Raw genomic sequence first — 24,400 nt, forward strand, 5'->3', positions numbered from 1 at the left:
AGCAAATGGCGTTGCGGGGCCGCACCCTGAAGGCCGTATCACAGCTGGTCTCGAATGTAGGGCTGCGGTGCGGACAGCAGCAGCCTGGCCGTGAAGAAGGGAGCCGGCTGGGTGCACACAGTGGGTGAGCGTGTGAGTGGATGCATGTCAGCAGCACCACACTCCAACCCACACTGCGGAGCAGCAGGAACAGCACCGGCACTGGGAAAGAAAACACAAGACCAGCCGATGCAGGTATGGTGGGCATGGAAAGCGATAGCTCCCTCGTTGCCAATTTGTGCTGTTGCGCAGCACGTCAGTATTTAAGCGCACCTCACACCATGAATACAGACCGCAGATACTGTGTTACTGGCCACGCGGGAGACTTCCCGGGCCAATTTATTAACCTGCACCAATTACACCATGGACACATCATTTCAGCCTGCAAGGCAGGTTGAACGTGCCACAACCCCTGTTTCCTCACAGCAGTTGTAACAGCCCAACAGTAAACACAACAACCCCTACGCCTCAAGTGTTTATATCACACATCCACGCCAGAATGCCAAAGATGCAAGTTGGCGGAGGCCAGTTTCTTTCACATGGTCTGGGACTGTCCCCCTTTGCAAAGAACATGGATTGAAATCACAAGAACTATGGGGGTTATTACAACTTTGGAGGAGGTGTTAATCCGTCCCAAATGTGACAGATATACCACCAGCCATATTACGAGTTCCATAGGATATAATGGACTCGTAATACGGCTGGTGGTATATCCGCCACTTTACCGTCACTTTTGGGACGGATTAACACCTCCTCCAAAGTTGTAATAACCCCCTATATCTCAACTGTCAGGACAGAAGCTGGTACCTATACCCAAATCTTGTCTTCTTGGTCTTCACCCCCGAAAAAAGGGCGATAAACACCTGCATCATTTTATTGGCCTTGCTTTTGTTCTCTTTAAATTACAAATAGTGATACAAAGGAAGGCACATGCAACCCCAGACAAGGGTAGATGGCTCAACATGCAACTGTTATGAGCCCCTGCAGAATCGACTGTACTATGTTCTCAGCGCAACAAGGGAGCGATGAGGGTGAGTGGTGGAAACTGGGATGTGTACATTATGAACATTGAAGCCAAAACTGATATGCGTCCGCCTTGAGCTAGTTTACTGAGTCCCAAAAATACCAACCTTACAATATTAGACTGTAATATACTGTGGAAGGGATCTTAACCTCCTAACCTGTACATCCACCCCACTATTGAGCATACTGGTCTTGCTACCATGTTACCTGCCAAGCATGTGCACCATTTGACATCCTTGAATACTAGAGCTAGAGTTGTGCTGCTTCCCTTTCTTGTACCCCCCTTTTTGCTTTTAGCTTCCTGTGACAGAAATGCATGTCAATGATGCCATACTATCTCATTGCCGCCTTGCAATGTTTGTATACTGAATTTATGTAAAGTGATTATACTACATACAGTGACAATTCCCATTAGTATTATAAGATGTAAAACTGGCTCTAAGTTTACTGGTTCAATAAAACAGAATGGAAAAAATGAGGAGCAGGATCAAGACTGATTTGCATATGGCTGGATCCAAAGTGAGGTGTTATGGTGGGCAAAACAACTATGGATTAGGATGCAACCCCCAAGCACTTGCCAGTGGCTGAGATTAGCATTCTATCCATCACCTTGTTGTTTTTGCATTTGCCGCCCTAGGTGCGCCGGGTATGCCCAGACATGGGTCCCTTGTGCACTTTGCCACTGGAACCTCGCTATAGCTGGCTGAAGAGTCCTAACTAGGGTGAAAGTACTCCTAGGTTGCTGGTTTTTTGGTTTAGAGAGGACCTGGCCTTGCAGTTTGGGCTGGACTGTTCCTATGAGGAGAAGGGTCAGGACTGATTTGCATATGGCTGGGTCAAACTGAGGTGTCATAGTGGGCAAAAAACAACGGATTGCCAGTAGTTGAGATTAATTCAAGCTTTCCATCGATCACCTTGTTCTTTATGACACCTACTCAGGGAGTCTACGACTGCTTAGAAAATTAAATAAGTTAAACAAAATAATAAGGTATGTATAAATATAGAAGCAAAATGTAAATTTTAATATTTTTAAATGTTCTGTAATTGTGAAGGAAATCGAAACCGTAGGCTAAAAATTAAGGGGCATATTGATACACCGTTTGCGCAGAATTTGCGTCGTTTTTTTCGACGCAAAACTAACTCCATATTTATACTTTGGCGTTAGACGCGTCTAGCGCCAAAGTTCATGGAGTTAGCGTCATTTTTTTGCGTGAACACCTTCCTTGCGTTAATGATATGCAAGGTAGGCGTTCCCGTCTTAAAAAATGACTGCGATGCATATGCGTCATATTTATACTCCCGGGCAAAAATGACGCCCGGGAGTGGGCGGGACTAAAAAACCCGCATTTGCGCCGGATTTTAGCGCCTGGGTCAGGGCAGGCGTTAAGGGACCTGTGGGCTCAGAATGAGCCCAGAGGTGCCCTTCCAAGCCCCCAGGGACACCCCCTGCCACCCTTGCCCACCCCAGGAGGACACCCAAGGATGGAGGGACCCATCCCAGGGAAGAAAAGGTAAGTTGTGGTAAGTATTTTTTTAAATATTTTTTTTGGCATAGGGGGGCCTAACTTGGGCCCCCCTACATGCCACTATGCCCAATGACCATGCCCAGGGGACAGAAGTCCCCTGGGCATGGCCATTGGGCAAGGGGGCATGACTCCTGTCTTTGCTTTGTACGTGTTTTTTTTTCACGCACACCAGGCAGCGCCGGTCGGCTAACGCCGGCTAACGCCATTCAATAAATACGGCGCCCGCATGGCACTTCAGAATGGCGTTAGCCGGCGCTAATTTTTTTGGCGCAAAACTGCGTTAGCGCAGTTTTGCGTCAAAAAGTATAAATATGGGCCTAAGTTGGTAGCCTCAGATTGATTAATGGGAGCAATGCAAATGCATCAAACAGAATACAGTATAGAGGATGGGTGACCTCAATTGAATTTAGAAAAGCTCAAACCTTTTCACTAAAATATTTTTTTAAATATTTGTTTGTGAATTAAATAAAATAGTTCATCATTTATGTGTTTGTTTTATGAATGCTTGGTTCAAATCATCAAAATCTCTTAGGTACGGGTCTCCAAATTCCAACAATGATTCTGTTGGGGTCTCTGGATGCCAGTAATGACTAAGGCCCTCATTATGATGACGACGGGATCCCCCACCGTCAACCGCGCTGGCAGTCGACAGTAGACCGCCAGCGCGGCGAAGCCCCCACCGGCCCTATAATGATGTTCCCACTGGGCTGGCCTGCGGAAACAGTGTTTCTGCCCGCCAGGCAGGCTGGGAACAGGGCCTTTACATTGACGCCGGCTCAAAATGGTGCCAGCGCCAATGTGGCAGTGTGGCGGGTGCAGCAGCACCTGTCACGCATTGCACTGCCTGTAATTTGGGCAATGAAATGCACAATGGGGCTGTGCAGGGGGGTCCCTGCACTGCCCATGCCAAATGCATGGGCAGTGCAGGGGCCCCCAGGGGGACCTGAGTCACCCATTCCGCCAGCCTTTCCCTGGCAGTGTAAACCACCAGGAAAAGACTGGCGGAATGGGACTCATAACCCGCAGGGCAGTGCTGCTTACAGTGCTGCCCGATCTGAAACGCCACCACCGCCAGGCTGCCTGGTGGCGGGAGCTTGGTCGTAATTTGGGCAGTGAAATGCACAACGGGGCTGTGCATGGGGGCCCCTGCACTGCCCATGCCAACTGCATGGGCAGTGCAGGGGCCCCCAGGGTGACCTGAGTCACCCATTCCGCCAGCCTTTCCCTGGCGGTGTAAACTGCTGCCTGGTGGCGGGAGCTTGGCGGAGGCAGCGTTTCCACTGTGGCGTTTTCGCCACGATAGTAATAGGGCAGGTGGACCGCCACTACTGCGGTGGTCCGCCCGCCACCATGAGTCTGGCGGTCCATGGACCACCAGCTTCATAATGAGGGCGTAGGTTTGGGACCACAGATGTCAAAAGGGTAAGATGCCCCGGGTGAGGAACACAACAAACAATGAAAAGATATGCATTTTATTAAAATGCTGTCTAACCAGCCTCACCTTGAATCGTTTTTATAACAGTAGTGTATGTCTGAAACTTTGGTTTTATGCACATTCATACAGCCTATTTTATGCCTTTCTGCGCACTATCTACTCAGTACTAAAAAGTTACACGTCATAGATAGGTATCTTTTTCTTAAAGGGCTAACAAATGATTAACAAACAATACTGCAGCTGATGGCTCCCAGTTGTATTATCGTCCAAGCTGCATCTTACTCGGAATTCAGATGTTAAAAGAAAGGTAACATCTGCACTCATACATGCAACACCACGTAAAAACGCCCCCCATGGGCATGCTTTAGCATCTGTCTTCAGCTAATACTTAACAGGTGTCATATTTGATGTACAGGTGTGGCTGGACACTCCCGAATTTTAAATATTATTATTTGGAGCAATGTTACAGCATATGGAGGAGTTTGTTTTAAATTTAAAAAAACTGGAACACAACTACTTTAGAAAAGTAAGGTATAAATGATTAATGCTGCTCTTAAAATCTGGATCAGATGAAGGGCTAAATTTGACTTAACAAAATATAGCTATTATACTCTGCTCTGGCATTGTCCTCTTTTACTAGCTGTTTTTTCAGGATAGATGTTCTGAAAATTGGGAACAAGCGGGAATTAGGAACATTTCATATTTCTTTGCATCTAATCAAATCCGCTCTTTTTTGGACCTAAGGAGAAATATGGTCTGCCTTGGAAGGATATCAACTTTTCAGTCATTGACAACCTTTGGTCAACCTTAAAATGATTTGTGCTTGTTATTAAATTTTTAAGTAGGTTATGAAGATCTGCCTAAGATTGGGGACCAATGCAAGCAATGTTTCTTTTCAGATCTCTTTGTATCTAGGCGATAAGGTAATACTATGAGTATGATTGAAGAGTCAACATTAAAGAACAATCTTTAATTTGTATTATATCCCTGAGAAATTACTTAGATGGCGCAAAAGACTTGATTCTAGATGTCCTCGCTGTGATGCTAACAATGCTGTCATTGTATATATGTTTACTACCTTTATTATTTTCGGCCTGTATTAACTTATCGACCTTTTGGAGGAAAGGTGCTACCTTTCTAGGCACCATTTTAAAAACTCAGGGGCTTATTTACAAACCCTGAGGCACCGGGCACTGCTCAAGGCTGTTATATCTATCCACAATAGTTTACTTAGTATTGCCACTACAAGAGTACAAAGTAATGGACGCACAATCACATCAGGTCTGTTCTCAGAACAGAACACGTTTTGTTATAAAAACACCACACAGGCCAAAAGAGGTTAGAGAAGACATTCCAGCCAGAGATGCCATCTTATGCTGTGTGCCACTTCAACGCAGCTTTGCTAAGCTTGGCCTTATCTTCCCAGCCGACCGGGGGCGCTGCTAAGCAGACCAAGAGGCAAGACCCTGGCCTATCTCTCAGATATGGGGTTGGGGCTCCTTCTGTAAGACTGGGACAGGTAGACAAGGCTAACACTGCTATGCTCTCATTTTAGAGAATAGGGGGTAGGTAGGAATTCTTATAAACATGTTAATTTCAGTATGTTGGGACTATTCATCTGTTTTATCTAATGGTCACAATCCTGACTATGCTATATGTAATTTTCCTAATAATTGCAGCTCATATCTTTTATTGTAGAATGTAGTCATTTCAATAAATGCGTTGAAACTTGTCCTGCATCTCTTTGTCTTCCTCTGCATGTGTGAGACGTTGTGTTACTGAGAGAAAGGGGTACTTTATGTCACCCACTACTTCCCTGAGGAGTCAGAGTGTCAATTCACCTTTACTTTTCAGGTTTGGGTGAGGTGCTGCTTGATAACCAGAAAGGTCAGGCTGACAGCTCCAGCCAGTGTGGGACCGACTCAGTCATCTACACATGGAACCAGCAGTCTTACCCCCAAGATAAGGGTCCTACGACATGGTGCCACCAACAATGGTCAGGCATTAATTTAACAGATCTCCAGAGTAGCTCTGTCTCTCACATGTTAAAGATATCCTAATTACCATTATACAGAGACATCTGTGGTGTTAGGGAAATATTCTCCTCCACTAAATAGGTGCCACCTATCTTAGGCTGTAGGTTGTTCAAGATTTAACCTTAAAAGGATTCCTCCGTTGGTGTTCCCAACTCTGATCCCCATCTTTTGATATGGCAAGACCAGAAGAAATAACAGAAAACTGCAGACAACCAGTCACACAGTACCTACTTGCTAATGGACTAACCGATGAAGGTGGGGATGTTAAGTTTGTGGTAGAGGCACACGATACATACAAAACAGAAGTGTTCTACTCTTAGGTCACGTTTCCTGCAATAAACGCAGACTCACATACATTTCATATGTACACAATTGGAATATACCCCAGAGGTACAGAGCATACAAATATTTAGAGATATCTCTAACTTATCAAGAACACCAACATTGGTTTGAAGGCACCCTTCCACATGTAATACAACACGTTAGACTAGGTCCCTTAAGCAGTGATGTACCCACATGGTTTTCACTGGCTACATACACACCACATCCTAATGTACAAACTATGCAAGTAGCAGAAGTGCGTACGTTATACAACAATCTTGTTGGTTTATAGACACTTTAATACAATTTGTAAAGTGGATATTAAACACTGCCCCAGCGAGGGCTGCTCCAGCTGTAAATATTTTGGCGGTAACAGGGATAAATCCGCAAACTGCCCATTTAATAATGGGTAAAGTACCTACAGAATGGGAGAAGATTCAATTCTGGATTGCACAAACAATAAATCAGCTGGAAGCAGTGTTTTCCTATATAGGACCACAAGATAAACAGAGAATTCTCACATTGTACTTACCTTTTGGGATAGTTCACTCCATAGAGGACTGCGCCACTTGGACTACATTCTTTGTTGCAGATTATGGCCCTCATTCCGAGTTTGGCTGGCGGCGGTAGCTGCCAGCCAAACGGGAACCGCCACTTGGCCGCTCCGCGGTCAAAAGACCGCGGAGGCCATTCTGGCTTTCCCGCTGGGCCAGCGGGCGCCCGCCAAAGGAGCGCCCGCCGGCCCAGCGGGAAAGGCCCTGCAACAATGAAGCCGGCTCCGAATGGAGCCGGCGGAGTTGCAGGGGTGCGACGGGTGCAGTTGCACCCGTCGCGATTTTCACTGTCTGCAATGCTCACAGTGAAAATCTTTCTGGGGCCCTGTTAGGGGGCCCCTGCACTGCCCATGCCAGTGGCATGGGCAGTGCATGGCCAGTGGCATGGGCAGTGCAGGGGCCCCCAGGGGCCCCACGAAACCCGTTCCCGCCATCCTGGTTCTGGCGGTGAAAACCGCCAGAAACAGGCTGGCGGGAAGGGGGTCGGAATCTCCATGGCCGTGCTGCAAGCAGCGCCGCCATGGAGGATTCTCCCAGCCGGGGGTAATCCGGCGGGAAACCGCCAGACCCGGCTGGGTGACCGCGGCTTCACAGCCGCGGTCGGAATACAAAAGGAAGCACCGCCAGCCTGTTGGCGGTGCTTCCGTGGTCGTCCGCCAGGGTCAGAATGACCCCCTATATCACTACACATGGTACACCACCAACACTTGTGAATCTTCTAGAAGTGTTGAAACAAGTTCAAAATGAACATGGGGCAGCCCCTGTCCTGGACTTGGGAATTAAGTTAATGCACAATTTTGAAACAGTGTCCTCAATTATTTTAAGTAACATTAAAGGGGAAGCAGCAGCTTTGGCAATACACCAGCAGCTTTGGGATGTTCCTCAAAAGATTAAGGAATGTCAGCTGCCAAAGATTATTTCTGAAACTTATACAAGTATAGGTTGGGCTAGTCTAGGGTCTGAGGGCCAGACCAACTATAAGCAAGCACAATAGAGCTCTAACAAATGCTGGGATAAACAAAAATGTAATAACAATAAAAGAAGCCAAAGAGGAGAATCTCCGCATTCGGAGACCTCAGGAAAAAAGATACAACCTTAGAAATAGGAAAACTTTAAAAAATTTAAAAACTCCTGACGGATATCAGTATACTGATACTCACCAATCTTGTTCCTCCCAGGATTCACCCTGCAAATGAAGTGAGAGAGGAGGGTGGTCAGAGCACCGAAACAAGTACGTGAAACATAGAAAGAAGTCACAATGCTCATCAGACTCTTCGGTGAAAAAGGAAGAGAAACTTCCTCAACAAAAACCTCAATTGCAAAAGAAAATGGTTGCAGCCATTTTGACTAAACATACCATGAATATTGAGAACATTACTGAAGAAGGAAATGGGCAGTGACTCTGGTAGGTAGCGTGGCAGAGATCATAATAGCTGACCAGAATCTTCTAGATCTTCTGGATGTGACTGAAACTAACAACGTCCTTGAAGTTGAAACAGAGGACAGAAACGTTTTTCCACCTGACAGGGCTTATAAACTAAAAAATCAGATTGAGGGAGACACTGAGCGTACCATTAAAGTAATTTTCTGGAGACGACTAACGCTAAATTATTATATACTTTTGGCAGTAGGGGATTGGCCATCTGATTTTGTCTTTACACTCCCACATGGAGAAGATGTCATTTTGCCTTCTTTATCAGTCCTTGTTCCAGATACAGTAAAAGAAGCTCATGCCACAGATTGAGCTAGAGTACCCCATGTTCACTAACATCTTGCCTCTTGACCAATACAGAATCGTCATTTACATTGATGGCTCAGCACAGTCAGCTGTAGGTACCAAACACCAATACTCAGCGGCTTGCGTGGCTATCTGTGGAGTAATGAGGGATGGTGAATTCCACCATCAACAGACCTACACGCAGACCATAGGGGACTACATTGCACAACTTGCTGGGCAGAAGGCTCTAATCTTGGAGCTGGAACTCAAGGATCCTGAACTTTCAGCTTTCATTGTGTGTGATTCATATTATTGTGTCCAGTCCTTCAAAGAACACTTCCACTACTGGCTAATTAATGGGTTTAGAGATTCAAAGGGTTACAACATTAAACACAAATTCTTGTGGAGGAAGGTAGTTGATCTAAAAGAGAAGCTGCCACGGGCCTATGTAGTCCATGCATTGGGTCACCAATGTATAGGAATACATGTTGTAGTAAACACATTGGCTGATGAAGCTGCCAAATCTGCAGTTGCTACGGCTTCTGTTGCTGTGATTTCTCATTCTCAGACGAGAATAGATGATGAAACATTGGCTTCTGTGAAAGCTTCGACTGACAGCAAGCCCTTACCAAAAACATATCCTGTAAAATATTCCTACAACTTAAGCGCCCAAAACATTGCTTTCACAACAATACTAAAGGTGGGAGATTGTGTGATCCCCAGCCACGACCAGAGCCTAAATCTCATTAAAGCAGCACATGAGGGTGTTGCTCCTGTTCATGGCGGTGTGGCGGCTACTATCTCACTGCTACAGAAACATTATTGGATGCCTTGTTTTTACAAACTGATAAAGCAGTATAACCTTAGTTGTGACATTTACCGACAAGAATCCACCATTGAACGCCCACTTCAGACACCCTCCTAATTTCCAACAAACCACAACAGTGTGTGTGTGGCTGCGGTCCCTTACAACCTGATGATGCATTCAAATATATATTAGTCGCTGTTGATTCATGCTCCAGATTTCTGTGGGTGTGGCCACAATGAATGGATGACTCTCGAAATATTAACAAAGATTTGCAAGCCTTCATCAGGGCATATGCAGTCACAGTATTCCACTCGGATCAGGGCCGTGCCTTCGCCTCCAGGGCATTCAGGGATTCCATGGCAACAATGGGTGTTGGGGTGCATTACAGTTCTCCATATCATCACAAGGGAAATTTGATTGTGCACCGGAAAAACCAAGACTTAAAGCAATCCTTAACAGCAAGAGTATTAGGTTCAGGTTGTATTTGGCTTCATCACCTGTATGGTGTCCAGAGAGCAATAAATATTCTACCCAGGAGATTTTTGGGAGGGGACACCCCTTATGAAGTCCTATTTAGGATACGTATCTATGTCCCTGATCTTGATGGCTCTGGTGCTGTGGCGGCAGAAACACCTTTTGTCATAAATGAACGTGTACCTGTTTTTACAGGAAACACAACACTTCTGTTATGAAAATTCATCCGCATATGCCACCACCTTGGGAAAAGGGAGTTGCCACCATCCACAAGTGGACTCCTAAACATGGGGATCTGGTTCATAAAAAAATACCTGGGAAGAAGGAGTTTAGCCCATCATATTGAGCACTGGTTCCAGTTTTGGGAATTCACTGCACCAGAACTGTCATTCTACCACCACTGCCTGGTTCTAAAGAAAATTGCTTTGTTTCAATTGACAACATCAAATTTCACCATTTGGTTGATTCTGCACAGGAGACCAAGAGGGTTCCTGGGTAGTTCCCGTACCTCTCTCACTACCCCACGGGATATACCTCTACAAGCACTCAACAATGCTGTAATAATTTCCCCAAGCTTAGGGAGGGTGGAGAATTAACTTTTGTTGATTCATGTCACCACGTGATAGACAAGAAATGCCCAGAATGTAGATCTCTACTATTCAATTGCAACACAAACGGATGGTATTGTTTACTATGAGTCATCGGATACAAAATCACATAATTTTGGTTTCTCAGATCGTAACTTGCTACAGTATTGTGTTATTCACCCCATGGACGAGATAAAAGTAGCATACATATAGCCTCGTATAGCTATTTATAATGTATATTTTGACAAGCTGAGCAGACTGAAAGACCTTTTATTTCAAAAACATGTGGTTCTCACATCAGTCGTTGAAACGTATGACCTCCGAGTGGCAAGGGCATCCACACAGATACAGTCCCTATCAAATACCAACTTCCTCAAACATTTCGGTGAATTGGTCAGTTGCATCTTTAATGCTTCTAACACAGCTGGGATTGTACACTTTTTTAAGGCTGTTGGTTCTGCTTTCATCAGTACTTTGTGTTCAGAGTTATACCTTCAGCCATCCTCTCACTTTTTTTTTAGTGTTTTTGGAGGATTCCCAATAACTTTGGCATTAATTGGCAGTATTCTGGTGCTGCTAGTTTTTGATTTGCAGTGGCTGCCCCATCTCAGCAAGGAGAAATGAAGAGGCTTCCACCAGCCCACCTGTATCATGAACGCATGGTGCAGTGTTTTGGAGCGTCACTTCTGGAAGAACTGGGTTTGAATTGGTCACTGTCTTTCCGACCATTTCTTTATTGTGTGCAGCCTGTTTTACGTTGTCTGTGGTGCCCCTTCAAATAAGCACTAGAGATGTCTTGCTGTACAGCACATACCTTCTTTGAATACAGATTTGATGATGTTCTTGATGAGGGTTCATTGCCCAATATGCTCATTGAGATTGCGGTTCTTGTGAGATTTCTTCTATAAGCAGCCTCCTGTGGTTTAGTGGCTCCAACATCTGGCACTGCACGGAACATTGCCTCCTCGGCTAGCTGTTTGGCTGAGGCACCTGAACATGTGTTCTCCTTGAATCACATGTCTAATGTGCTGGTTAGTTTATTGGCTGCTAAAGTGGAGTGTTTCCTTGATTCGATCTCCATTGATGACATCAGAGATTTCCTTCCGGATCACAACTACTGTTAAGTTTGACATTGTGGCATGTTTCACTCGAAATTCTAAATTTTCACTTTATTTTGGCCAGCTTTTCAACTTGGTTTGCTTGTCAACATCTACATTTTTATGTGTTTTTATGTACATTTTAATAAGCTTTTAGTTAGTAGTCTAGTATAGTTTTAGGTACACTGCATTTTAGGTATTGGACCCTGCACTCTTGTACTGACAATGGGAGGGTGCCGTGCGTTCACGTTTTTGCACTGAGGTTGGGCACCCATATTTTAGCCTTGAGGCCCACAGCCTGTGCCTTTAAGGCAGGCACAAAAAGATTTCATCTTTATTCAGTTTATTATATTTCACCACAGCTAGCTTTTCAGCTTGTTGCTTTTACATTTTATCAGCTGCCAGTTTTTGTTCCATATTTATCTGCACTTCATATGCATTTCCTTCTGTGCTCTGCTCAAGGCTGTTATATTTATCCACAATAGTTTACTTAGTATTGCCGCTAACAAAGTACGAAGTCACGGACACACAATCATGTTAGACCTGTTCTCAGAACATAACACATTTTATTATAAAAACACCACACAGGCCAAAAGAGGTTAGAGAGGACATTCCTGCCAGAGACGCCAGCATATGCTGTGTGTCAATTCATCGCAGCTTTGCTAAGCTTAGCCTTATCTTCCCAGCCGACCTGGGGGACTGCCAAGCAGACCAACAGGCAAGACCCTGGCCTATCTCTCAGATATGGGGTCGGGGAAAGTTTAACACTGTTATGGTCTCATTTTAGAGAATATGGCGTAGGCAGGAATTCTAAGACACATGTTTATTTCAGGATGTTGGGACTGTTCATCTGTTTTTCCCTAATGTTCACAATCCTGACTGTGCTAGGTTTCATTTTCCTAATAACCAAAGATCATATCTTTTATCGTAGAATGGAGTCATTGTCCTGCACCTCTTTGTGTGCCTCTGCATGTGTGAGACATTGTGTAGCTGAGAGAAAGGGGTACGGTCTGTCAACCACGACTTCCCTGAGGAGTCACAGTGTCATGCATTTGGGCTGTCATAAATCACCTTTACCTTTCAGGTTTTGGTGAGGTGCTTTACTGTGATAAAATCTCAAGGTTTTCTTCCCTGCAGATTAAGGAATAGCTATGGTGCATAATAACTGTGCTTGAGCAGTTGCATAGAATCCATATTCAGAACTTCACAGAGGACTGCAGAAGCTGAATGGCAATACTACATAGATTGCTCCCCTCCTATGGACTTATCAAATATATTTTTTATTGTAAAATTTTTGATCAGGATCTCAGTGTGTGTGTTGATAAGTTTTTGTACTGTTGACCACAACACCTTTATACTGACACAAATTGGTACATTACTTGTTTTCCATGCTGAAAATGATAAATAGTTTTACTACATGCATACAAAATACCATTTGTTATACATATAATTTGTTTATGAAACATAATGGTTAACTGTGTAATATTTACCTAAATTCCCGTCAAGGGGTTGGTTCTGGTGACATTTAGGAGTCTTTTCTTCGGAACGATTTAGAGTGGTTGAGTGTGATGTGATTAATATGATTATATGACGGAACACCGAATTAAAAACAACTACTAACCTTAACAACGAGGTCGGAACACCGACCTCGTCCTTACTACTAATGATTTTACCACGAATGCCTTAACAACGATATTTCGTTGTAAAGGCATTCCTGATAAAATCATTAGCAATAGGCACCATTCACCCTACATCCCTCACCCCACCCCCCCAACCCCACCCCAAAACCTAAAACCCCCTGACCCCCCACCCACTCCCCAAAACCAAAAACGCCCCACCCCCCCACCCCACCCCAAAACCTAAAACCCCCTGACCCCCCACCCACTCCCCAAAACCAAAAACGCCCCACCCCCCCAACCCCACCCTAAAACCTAAAACCCCCTGACCCCCACCCACTCCCCAAAACCAAAAACGCCCCACCCCCCCAACCCCACCCCAAAACCTAAAACTCCCTGACCCCCCACCCACTCCCCAAAACCAAAAACGCCCCACCCCCCCAACCCCACCCCAAAACCTAAAACCCCCTGACCCCCCACCCACTCCCCAAAACCAAAAACGCCCCACCCCCCCCCTAAAACCTAAAACCCCCTGACCCCCACCCACTCCCCAAAACCAAAAAAACCCCACCCCCCCAACCCCACCCCAAAACCTAAAACCCCCTGACCCCCCACCCCCTCCCCAAAACCAAAAACGCCCCACCCCCCCAACCCCACCCCAAAACCTAAACCCACCACTTACCTTCGCCAACTCCCTTCTTTGTACCTTAACTACGCATGTTCGTTGTTCAGAACATACGTAGTTAAGGCAAAAAAATACGAAGTCGTGGTTAAAAAAAGCGTTGTTACGCTTTCGTTAACCACGACTTTCGTAATAAAAAAGTCGTAAAAAAGGATGTTTACCGATTAATATTGATTATTTGGCAGGGCCTGCAGATGTGTTTGTCAATGTTTTGTGAAATTTCTGCTTTTAGTGGAGATGTATTAATATCTGTTTTGTGTAAAAATGTGAATTCATATAAATCAATTTGAAATCAAATAGTATTGTAAGGAAATCAAAAGTATGCATTTTAAAATATGCTTTTCTTTTGTAGTACATTGGCAACAGAGGGTAGGTTTAACATAACTTACCTAAAAACATAAAATAAAATGCAGTGTGACTTTTTGCTGACGGGGTTCTGCATTTACTTTTTTTTTTTTTTTAAATATATTTATTGAGTTTTAGATGTTTACACAATTAGCATTATACAGTCACATTGTTGAGCCGCCTCTCCTCTGCTTCCGAGGAGGGGCAGTCACGACAGGATAATCAATAATTGATCAAACAGTACTCACAACTGCATTGACACACTGTAATCCCTCCACCTTACACATAACAAACTTGGGTCAATTCTTACTCCAATCTGTCCTATTTAATAGCCACGTAACTTGGATAAGTGTGTTTATTGGCGCTAATGGGTCTAACTCTGATAGTACTTGTTGACTGTGCTGAGAGGATGGGGGGACCGTGTTTATTTCAGGGCTTGTGTGTGGCTCGGTGGTGAGCATTGTTTGCCTGTAGCTGGCGCATGTGTGCATTTTGCGCCAGACCCCTGTTATTTCCTATGTTGGTTTCACTGAGGGGGGGTGGGGGTTCAACTCTGCCATGTGTTGTGCTCCTGGTTTGGTTGCTCAGTGTGGTACTCCAAGGGTGTCTGGTGGTTCCTTGCCCTCCCATCCTCCCTGTCTGTGTCATGGCGGTCTTTCATCATTTTTGGCAGCTAGTCGGGTGATCAGTGTTTCCCAGGTTTCCTCCCCCTTGTGGTTTTGTCCCGCGCGTGACAGTTTACCAAGCACCAGGGCCTCCGTCCTGGTCCAGCACAGCGTGAGGGAGCGCCAGGCCTTCAGATCTGGGGCTCTGGGGGCCTTCCAGTTCATTGCTATTAGCCTTTGGTATAGCACGAATGCTAGATCTGCAAATTTATGTAAGTGTCGGTGTTTCTTTTCTCTAATTCTCAGTCCTAGCAGGCAAGATTTGGGGTCTGCTGCAAGTGACAAGCCTGTTATTTCCGCTACCTCTTCTGTCAAGCCCCTCCATTCCCTGTGTATGTGGGCGCACTACCATACCATGTGGTAGAAATGCACTCCTGAAGCGCCACACCGCGGGCAGTTCGATGTCGACCCAGGGAACATGCGGCATATCTTGGCTGGGGTTAGGTATGTTTGGTGCACATAGTTGAATTGTGTGTAGCGAAACCTGGAGTTTCTGGACACCCCCCAGATGTGAGAAAGGGCTTTCAGCCACTCCTCTTGCGAGATGTGGTCGTTGAGGACTGCGTTCCACCTGACCCTTGGCCTCTTTTGGGTGCTCTCGGGGGGCTTGCTCAAAGCTTTATACAATTTCGACACTATTTTTGTTTGGTTATTGTGTTGCAACATATGGTGAATTGCAGGAGAGCACTTAGGTTCCACATCCCCCGAGTCCCACGTCTTTTGTATCAGGTGGGTGATTGTATAATAAGACAGAAATTATCCGGGGTTCACTGCCGTTAAGGCCTGAATGGCTTCAAATGTCATCAGTTTCCCGTCTTCAAAGCAATCCCCCACCGACGTTATCCCGGCCTCTGTCCAGATCTTGAGCGTACGTGAACCCACCATATCACTGCAGCCTGGGATTGAATCTAGTGCTAAGAGTGGTGAGTATGGGAGTGTTTTGTGGTCTTTTTGTATGTATCTTTGCCAGCATAGTTGCGCTACCTCTGTAAGCAGATTGCCGGGGGTCCCCCTTGGTGCCTTATTCATTAACCATGTGGTCAGCGGGCCCCTTCCAGCCGTGCTAGAAGCCATTTGGACTCCGCCTGTGTAGGCCTGTGCAGCCAGTTCAAAATCCATTGTAGTTGTGCAGCTGCATAATACAGTTCAAAGTTAGGGGCTCCCAGTCCGCCCGCATCAAGCGGGCATTGCAGGGTGGCGAGTGCAACCCTTGTCCCACCGCTTCCCCATATCAGTTGCAGTAATACTGTGTTCAGGCCTTTGAAGAAGCTCCTGGGGACCCAGATAGGCAAAGCTGCGCAGTAGTATAGTAACCTAGGCAGCAGCAGCATATTGGCCACCACTACCCTGCCCAGGGGTGACAGTGGGAGTTTAGTCCAGAAACTCAGTGACCCCTTCATGGAGTTCAGTGCCCTCCCTAGGTTCCCATCTCTGAGGTCTTCTTTTTTATGGAATATATGTACTCCCAAGTATTTGAATGTGTCGAAGCACCACTTCAGACGGCCAGCCGTAGCATTCTCTTGTCTTGCCAGGGACCATTTAGTTAATGGAAATATACATGATTTGTCCCAGTTTACGACCAGTCCCGATATTTCCCCGAATTTGGTTAGCAAAGATATTACCGAGGGGATCGTCTCAGGCCCTTTTCGCACGTATATTAACGCATCATCTGCATACAGCGATACGCTGTGATGCAAACCGCTCCTGACTACCCCCCAGTTCTTCTGCGCAGCCCGTATGCGAGTCGCCAGCGGCTCCATTGCCATGGCAAACAGTAGGGGGGACAATGGGCAGCCCTGTCTTGTGCCCCTTGTGATTGGGAAGCTATCTGATATGACCCCACCTGTTTTCACCCTGGCATGTGGTTTGGTGTACAGTGTCTGCACCCACTGTATAAAATTCGGCCCTATTCTCATGCATTGCATTGTGGCAAACAGGAAGTCCCATTCCAGAGTATCAAATGCCTTCTCGATGTCAAGCGATAGTACCACCTCGTCATGAGCCTCAGCGGGGGTGTCCCCCAGTACTCCCAGGAGTCTGCGGATATTTAAGAAGGTATTGCGCTTTGGGATGAAGCCGTTTTGGTCTTCGTGTATCACAGTATGCATTAGCAGGGCGAGCCTGTTAGCGAGGATCTTGCCTAATATTTTACAGTCTAGGTTTAGGAGTGATAACGGTCTGTAGGATTTAACATCGGTGGGGTCACGTCCCTCCTTAGGGAGAACCACCACCATAGCCTCCCTCATTGAGGGTGGTAGAATTTTGCTGGCCCATGCCTCTTCAAACACCCTTTTCAAGTGTGTTTTCAGATGCGGCAAGCATGTGGAGTAGTATTCTATTGGGAGTCCATCTGTGCCTGGGGCTTTATTCCTGGGCATCTGCGATACTGCTCTATCTATTTCCTCCATTGTAAATGGGGCATCTAGTTGCTGCCTGTCTGCTAACGATAATTGTGTCATTGGAGAGTCCTCCAAGAAGGACCTCAGTTGCTGAATAGTGCACGTGGTGCGTTTGGTGTATAACTTAGTGTAGTACTCCCCAAAAGCCCCATTAATTTCGTCCTGCATGGTGAGCGTTTTACCTGCATGCCCTTTTAAGGACCCAATCGGAGTGTGTTGCCGGTTCTCGCGGAGAAGCCACGCTAGCATCCTGCCAGACCTGTCTCCTTCTGCGTGGATTCACATTAAGCGGTATTTATGATCGTGTTTTCGGAGGCGGTCGTCTGCTTCATTGTATTTTGTACGAGCCTCTTTCAGTGTTGAATAGGGAACCGCTTTATTTGCCACCGCTTTTTCCAGTACTCCCATTTCCTTCTCTAATTTATTTATTTCCGAGTGCAACGCGCGCCTGACTCCCCAGCTAGTTGAGATGCAGTACCCTCTTACAAGACCTTATGTGCCTCCCATTCCAGTGCTCTTGAGGTGGTTGATTCCTTGTTTATTTCCCAGTATTGTTTCACCTCCACATTCAATCCCTCTCTAAACGCTTGGTCCTGTAGGGCCTCTCCCTGCATCCGCCATGTGGAGATCTGCGAGCTTCTCCTGCCCCAGTTCAGCATTATTTTTAGTGGGGAATGATCGGACAGTGTTTTGGCCAAGTATTCTGCTTTATTTATCAGGGAGCAGATATCCCGGGTCCCCCACATGGTGTCTATTCTTGTGCATACCTTATGTGGTATGGAGTAGAAGGAATATTCTCTCCGTTGGGGGTGTTTCATGCACCAGAGATCAAGTATTCTCACATCCGCTGCCCATTCAAGTAGGGGGCTTCTAACTGTTTTATTTAGGTTTGTTTTTGAAGGCCTGGTGGACCTATCTAACTCTATGTTTGGGATGCAGTTGAAGTCGCCTCCCCATATGGCTGGAGATTCGGGGTTATCCAATAAAGCTGGCGTGAGAGTGCCCAGGAATTCAGCTGTAGCACTGTTAGGGGCATAGACTCCAACTATTGTTAACTGTCTGCCATCGAGGGCCCCCTCTAGTGCCACATATCTGCCCCCTTTGTCAATCGTTTGGTGTGTTATGACAAAGGGAACCCCACTTGCTATCCAGATCAGCACTCCCCTGGCGTATGCCGAATATATAGTACCCACCAGTTGACCGCCCCATCTTCCGCGCAGCGCACAAAGGTCAGCTTCCAGACAGTGTGTCTCCTGCAGGATGGCTATATGCGTGCCCGGTCTTTTAAGGCGGTCGTGAACCCTGTTCCTTTTGCCTGTAGCCCCCAACCCTCTTACATTCCACATGATTATTATATTGGTGTGTGGATGGGTTTGCACTTAGCGCCATTTTACATTATGTGTGGTTGCCTCCCCTCCCTCCAGCCCATCCATATCCTCACGGGTCCCCTCCTGCTCAGTCACTTTTGCCCGACTGTGTGTTTGCACTAATAATATTTCCTGTATTTTGTGTTGACCTTTTGAAATCAGCATAACTACGGACCCCTCTGCACACCCACCACTCACAATCAACGTAAAACTTTTAACTAATAACAAACTACTAATCTCGCACTCGAACAACAAACTTGGTGTCCATTCGAACTCTCATGGGGCAGCCATATTAACAACCAGGTGTGGCCTGTGGATGTGGCCCACACCCTTCCGCAGCCATTGGCTGCCTATAGTACTGGGCCCCCCCGCCCCCCCCCCTCACTGAGCCCCCCCCCCCAACCGCCGTGATCAAACAATACCGTCCATGACACAGTCTAGGCCGCTCGGGGCCCCCGGCAGCATTAGCCTACTCGTGGATAGGCTTGGATTCGGCACGGGCACCTCGATCAGGTTGTTACCCTCCGCAGCCGTGGGGGGGAGGGAAGGGGGGGAGGAGAGAGGAGGGGAGAGAGAAAGGGCGGGGGAGGGGATCCCAAAGGGAGGAACGAGGACGGAGAAGAGGAGGGGGTAAGAGAAGAGCGGGAGGCCGTCCATGTTTACAGTTCGTCCGCCGCTCGGGGGTGAGCTTCGGCCCCGCTGGCGATTCCGCAAGGCCGGATGTCGAGCTGAGCGAATCAGAGTCCGGGCTATCCGCCGGGGTCTCCCTCAATGCCGCATAAGTATTTTGCGTGTGCAGTGGAGTGGCCTTCAATACTCTTGCCCTTTCCTCGGCCGCCTGCTCCTCTGTGGGCTGGCCTCTTGGCCTCCTTTTGGAACGCTTTCGCAGTGGGGCAGTTAGCCATTCCTCTCTGTCCTCCGTTCCGGACTGGGGTCGCGCCAGGCCCTTCGTGTGTAACCATGTCCATGCATCCTCCGGGGATGTGAACATGTGGACGCGTTCATCCGTTGTGACTCGTAGCTTGGCAGGGAATAGCAGTGCATATTTGATGTTGTGCTCTCGGAGGCGCTGTTTGACCCTCACGAATGAATTGCACTGTTTTTGTACTTCCTGTGTGAAGTCTGGGTAAGCGTTGATTTCTGAGTCTTCGTGTCTGAATGGGCCTTTGCTGCGGAATAGCTGCAGAATTAGATCGCGGTCCCTGTAGTTTAAAAATCTCGCTATCAGGGGTCTTGGTGTCTGGCCCGGGACTGGGGGTCTCCCCGGTATCCTATGTACTCTTTCTACCGAGAAGAATTTCGACGGAGACCCATTCAGCACTTCCTTGATCAGCCATTGCTCCAGGATTATTTCTGTGCTCTGCTCTGCTAATTTTTCAGGAAATCCTATAAAGCGTACGTTGTTTCTCTGTGATCTTCCTTCCGCCTCTTCGGCACGGCGCCAGAGTGCTTTTACCTCTGCATCCAGTCGCTGTATTTGTTTTTGGTTGGCCAGAACCGAGGGGTTCATTTCCTTTATCTCTGTCTCCGCCGACTTTACCCTTTCCGTTAGGTTGCGGTGGTCCACTCTTAGCAGATTAGGATCTTGTGACACTGAATCAATCCTGTTCTCCAGAGAAGCTTTGGTGTCCATAATTGCTTGCAGTACTTTTTCAAACTGGGTTGAGTGGGTTTGCAGGGTGGATTCCAGAGCTTGCAGGGTTGGGGCTATCTGTTGATCCCCCGTTGACTGCCCCTGTGTGTGCCGGTCCTGGTTCTTCGTGGATTTGTTTCTAGCGGCCATGATGGGTGGCTGGTAAGCGGCTCGCCGTGAACGGGGTTGGATATTTGTGCAGCTGCTATTTAGTGCAGGGATCCGGCGTGGCCTTTGTGGTCAGCTGGGCGGTCGTCCCCTGCGATGCTGCCCGCTAGGTCCTCCACGCACGTCAAGTGGGGGGGTCGGCCAGTAGCTCCCGCTCCAGGTAGCACGCAGACTCCCCTCTCCCGCCGCTCGCACGAGGCGGATGGGTGGGGGGCCCCCGTCCAATCCCCCCGGGCTCCGTTTGCTCCCCCTCTTCCAGGGACTGCGGCCAAGCCTATTGCTCAGTCCTTTTGTCGGGTGCCTCACTCCTCCTCCAGTTGGTCGCTGCTGTTTGCACACAGGAGACTGAGCGTTCCGCGCCACACAGGGTCCTGAGCTTGGCAGCTGTTGGTAGCCCTCCGGGATGCCCCCTCTGTTCCACTCGGGGGGGGTCCCGGGTCTGCTCCCCCCCTCCAGCGCTGCTGCGTTCCGCGCCCTCACCCACAGTGGGCACAGGGGGAGGGGGGAGAAAGGGGAGTCGCGATAATCCAATGTTGACAGCGCGGGGGCGGAGACACCACCCCCCCCAGTCCAATGGCAAGCGCACCCCGCAGGACGTATCACCCCTCAAGCAGGCTGCCTTCATCTGCGCCCCCACCTCCACACAAACAGGGGGGGTCCACAAACAGGGGACTCACTCTGCAGCCTTTTGCAGCTCACTCTCTCTCCACTGACCTCGTCGTTGGGCCCGCTGGTCCCCTTGTGTTCCCTGCTGCAATCTATCCAGTCGCTGTGGGGGAGGGGCGTCCCTCACACAGAGCAACGCTCGCTCCTTTCCTCTCTTCTAGGGGGGTGGGGGGTTTTGCACCCCTCGCTCCCTCTCCCCGCTCCGGTCTGTGCCGCACTTGGGGGCTCTGTAGTAGCGGCCCCCCGATCTCGCGGCTCTGTGCCGGGCGTGCCGAGTGGTCGCGGCCGCCCTCTCGTCCCCGCCCGCCGGCACTCACAGCCGCGGCGCGGCGATTGCGGCAGCCCCGAGGCCCCAGGGAGGCACCGGATGCCCAGACAGTCCCCCGTCTCCTCCGCTCCCACTCGGCGGCCCGGGGGGCGCCCTCAGGTTTTTTTGTGGTAGGCACGGGCCGGAGCTCGAAAACTAAGCTCCCGTCCTGGCCGCCATCTTAGGTTGGTCCCCCCGGGTTCTGCATTTACAATGTTTATTTTCACACACTGAGGAGGATTCATTGGTAGATGCTTGCACCAAAGCTGGGCCTGCAACCCTGAGGTTTTTCAGGTGTACTAATTAATGCTAAGAGCAGCACTGTCATAATTAAACCTTTTTTTACTAACACTGACGGAAAGGATGAAAAGTTGTGTTTTCTATTTATTGGAGAAGCTAAATGCCCTGCAAATAAGGTAATTCACAGTTAGACAAATTTCCTGTGAAATAAGAAGGTTTTAATTATGGAGGGAGGGAGAGAGCTAGAGACAGAGAGGGAGAGAGAGTTTCTGTGTGTGGTGGGGGGCACTCTACAACCATTCCCTTGCTGAAACGCATCATCTCACTGCCTACAACTCCAGCCTGAAAAGAACCTCTTCCCTCAACCTTTCTTCAATTGAAAGATGCCTTGTTCGTGCTTCTGGTGAGCTCGGTGAGAGAGACTGTCCATAATCTTGAAGAAACCGTGCATTTGCAACATACACTACACACAGCCTGTAGAGAAGACAGCCCTACAGTATGAAAATAAAAACAAGCGCCAACTCATGCTACGCTTCTGCTATAACAATGTCATATATGCTTCACTCCCTGTATATAACCCCTTCTCCATTAGTGTCATTAACGCGTTTAAACCCAGGCCAGCTGGCTTTATCAATGCTTGTTTACGTGAAGAAGTACTGGGGCAGAAGACGAGAGCAGAATGTGTACCGGACTAACCATCTCCTCTCTCGCTTCCTACAAAGGGGAGGTGTCCCACTGCTCCCAGGCTGCATGGGGTGCGCCTACAAGGGCGTCACAATGCGATAGTGCCTTTGGCTGCAGAATTCACCAGGTCATTGGGCACACCTGAGCCACCCTTCACTCATAGGCAGCCCCAGCGCGGCCAGATGTAACCATGACGTCCGCGGACGGTTTCCCATAGTGCCCCTGGGAATGCAGCGATCGCCAGCAGGACAGAGCAACTCTAACCTCGCATGTCCACCGTGGCGCTCTGCAAACAATGTCTGCTGTTTACATGGCAGAGATAATGACTGGGCCAGACAAGGCCTCTGCTCGGAACTCTGGCTTTGAACCAAACAGTTCAAGTTCTCAAGCGCTTACTGTGTCCTGACACTAAACTGACGGAGTGGGTGTGCGCTCGCCCTCGTGTATTCCGAAACTCCCAAAACAACAGCTCACAATGTTCAAACTAAGGCAGCCTCGGAGGGCCAAACCGGATGAGCTGTAACTTAACATGTAGCAATGTGGGTAATTTAGAATGTTAAAGCTCATTCCAATTAAAGTCACATGGGTCTTCCATCGATTCAAACTAATTTTCTGTGGAGCTAAATCCCTACTTAAGCACTTATCTGTATTCCTTTTAAAAGTCGATAAACCTTATTTCAGCCTACACTGCCATACACCAGAAGGCTCCCCATCTCTTAATAAATCAAGACATGTGCTTTACAAACGAGTACATTAACAAACAAGCACTGCCAATGCTGTTTATCACATTAAAGCTTTCCCTGTTGGCTTCGCCAATGCTAGGAAAAGGTAATACATAGGACTGCTTTCTATATAAAATGCGTATTGCAAGCAAAGATTTGAACAAGACAAACAACATGATGATTGAGTGTACTTCTCCGGTGTGAAATAATCCCTCATGAATTCCAGTGAATGCACTTCCTGTAAGGCTGAAGGATACACTACATAACCAATAGCATTATGTGAGAAGGTATTGCCTCTTTGGGTGGAGCCAATGACGACTCTAAGTATGTTTGTTTAAAAGAATTGGTAACGATACATCTTGCAGACAGCTGTGCGTTCAAGCCACATCGAAAGAAAGAGAGGGCATGGCTCAGGAATTGCAGTTTATCTTTTGCCTGTGAACACATTGGACCCAAAGGCACCAAAACGTCTTTCCTGTTTTCTCAATATTAAATAGAAAGAAGGGGCGAGCATTTGCAACACCAAGAAGCCTGCTTTATTGCTAAGTGAAGTATTAGGTACTAGTTGGGTGACTTTGTGTTTGTTGCTTCCAACTGTCGTAGGTAGAAAATCTCACAGTGAAGCAACACATTTGGTTACATCAACATGTTGGGAGTACAGCCCCGTTGTTGAACAGACTGCATTAGCAGTGATAGCTGTACCCTCAAAAAAGAGTGTTAGGAAAAGGAGTCGGATGAAATGTGTGTTGTAATTGCTGAAATTAAAAGGCATACACAGCAACATATACCATTTAAGTTTTTATTTAAAAGAGGGCCAATATTTGTGTTGTATTATTAAGAAAGCCTATGTGTGTACACATCTTTACTTTGTGAACAGAAAGCTATTATCTCAACTTCTTGTTATCGTGAGAGAAAAGTAAAACAGCTGAACGCACAAGGGCGTTTAGTGAAGAGTGCTGTGTTGTTATAACTGGCTAAGGAATTTAAACAGCATGCGCGTTATAAACAAAAAAAAATCATCTGTAATTAAAATGCTATTATGTCAGCAAAGTAAATGCAGCATAGATTATAAATTGGCTCAGCTGCGAATTACTTGTCATGTATCATCTGCAGTCTAACAAAAATACTACTTGATGCCTCATCAGCAAAACCAAATCCCAACACAAGTGGGCCTGTGCTAATATTTATAAAAATGCTATTGGCTTGCTGCACAGCCCATCCAGGCATCATGAAAAATAGGTGAACGCCAGTGGATGTAGGAAGCTGACTCAAAGTCCACACGCTTTGTA

Source organism: Pleurodeles waltl, chromosome 3_2, assembly GCF_031143425.1.
Source record: "Pleurodeles waltl isolate 20211129_DDA chromosome 3_2, aPleWal1.hap1.20221129, whole genome shotgun sequence".
Lineage (NCBI taxonomy): Eukaryota > Metazoa > Chordata > Amphibia > Caudata > Salamandridae > Pleurodeles > Pleurodeles waltl.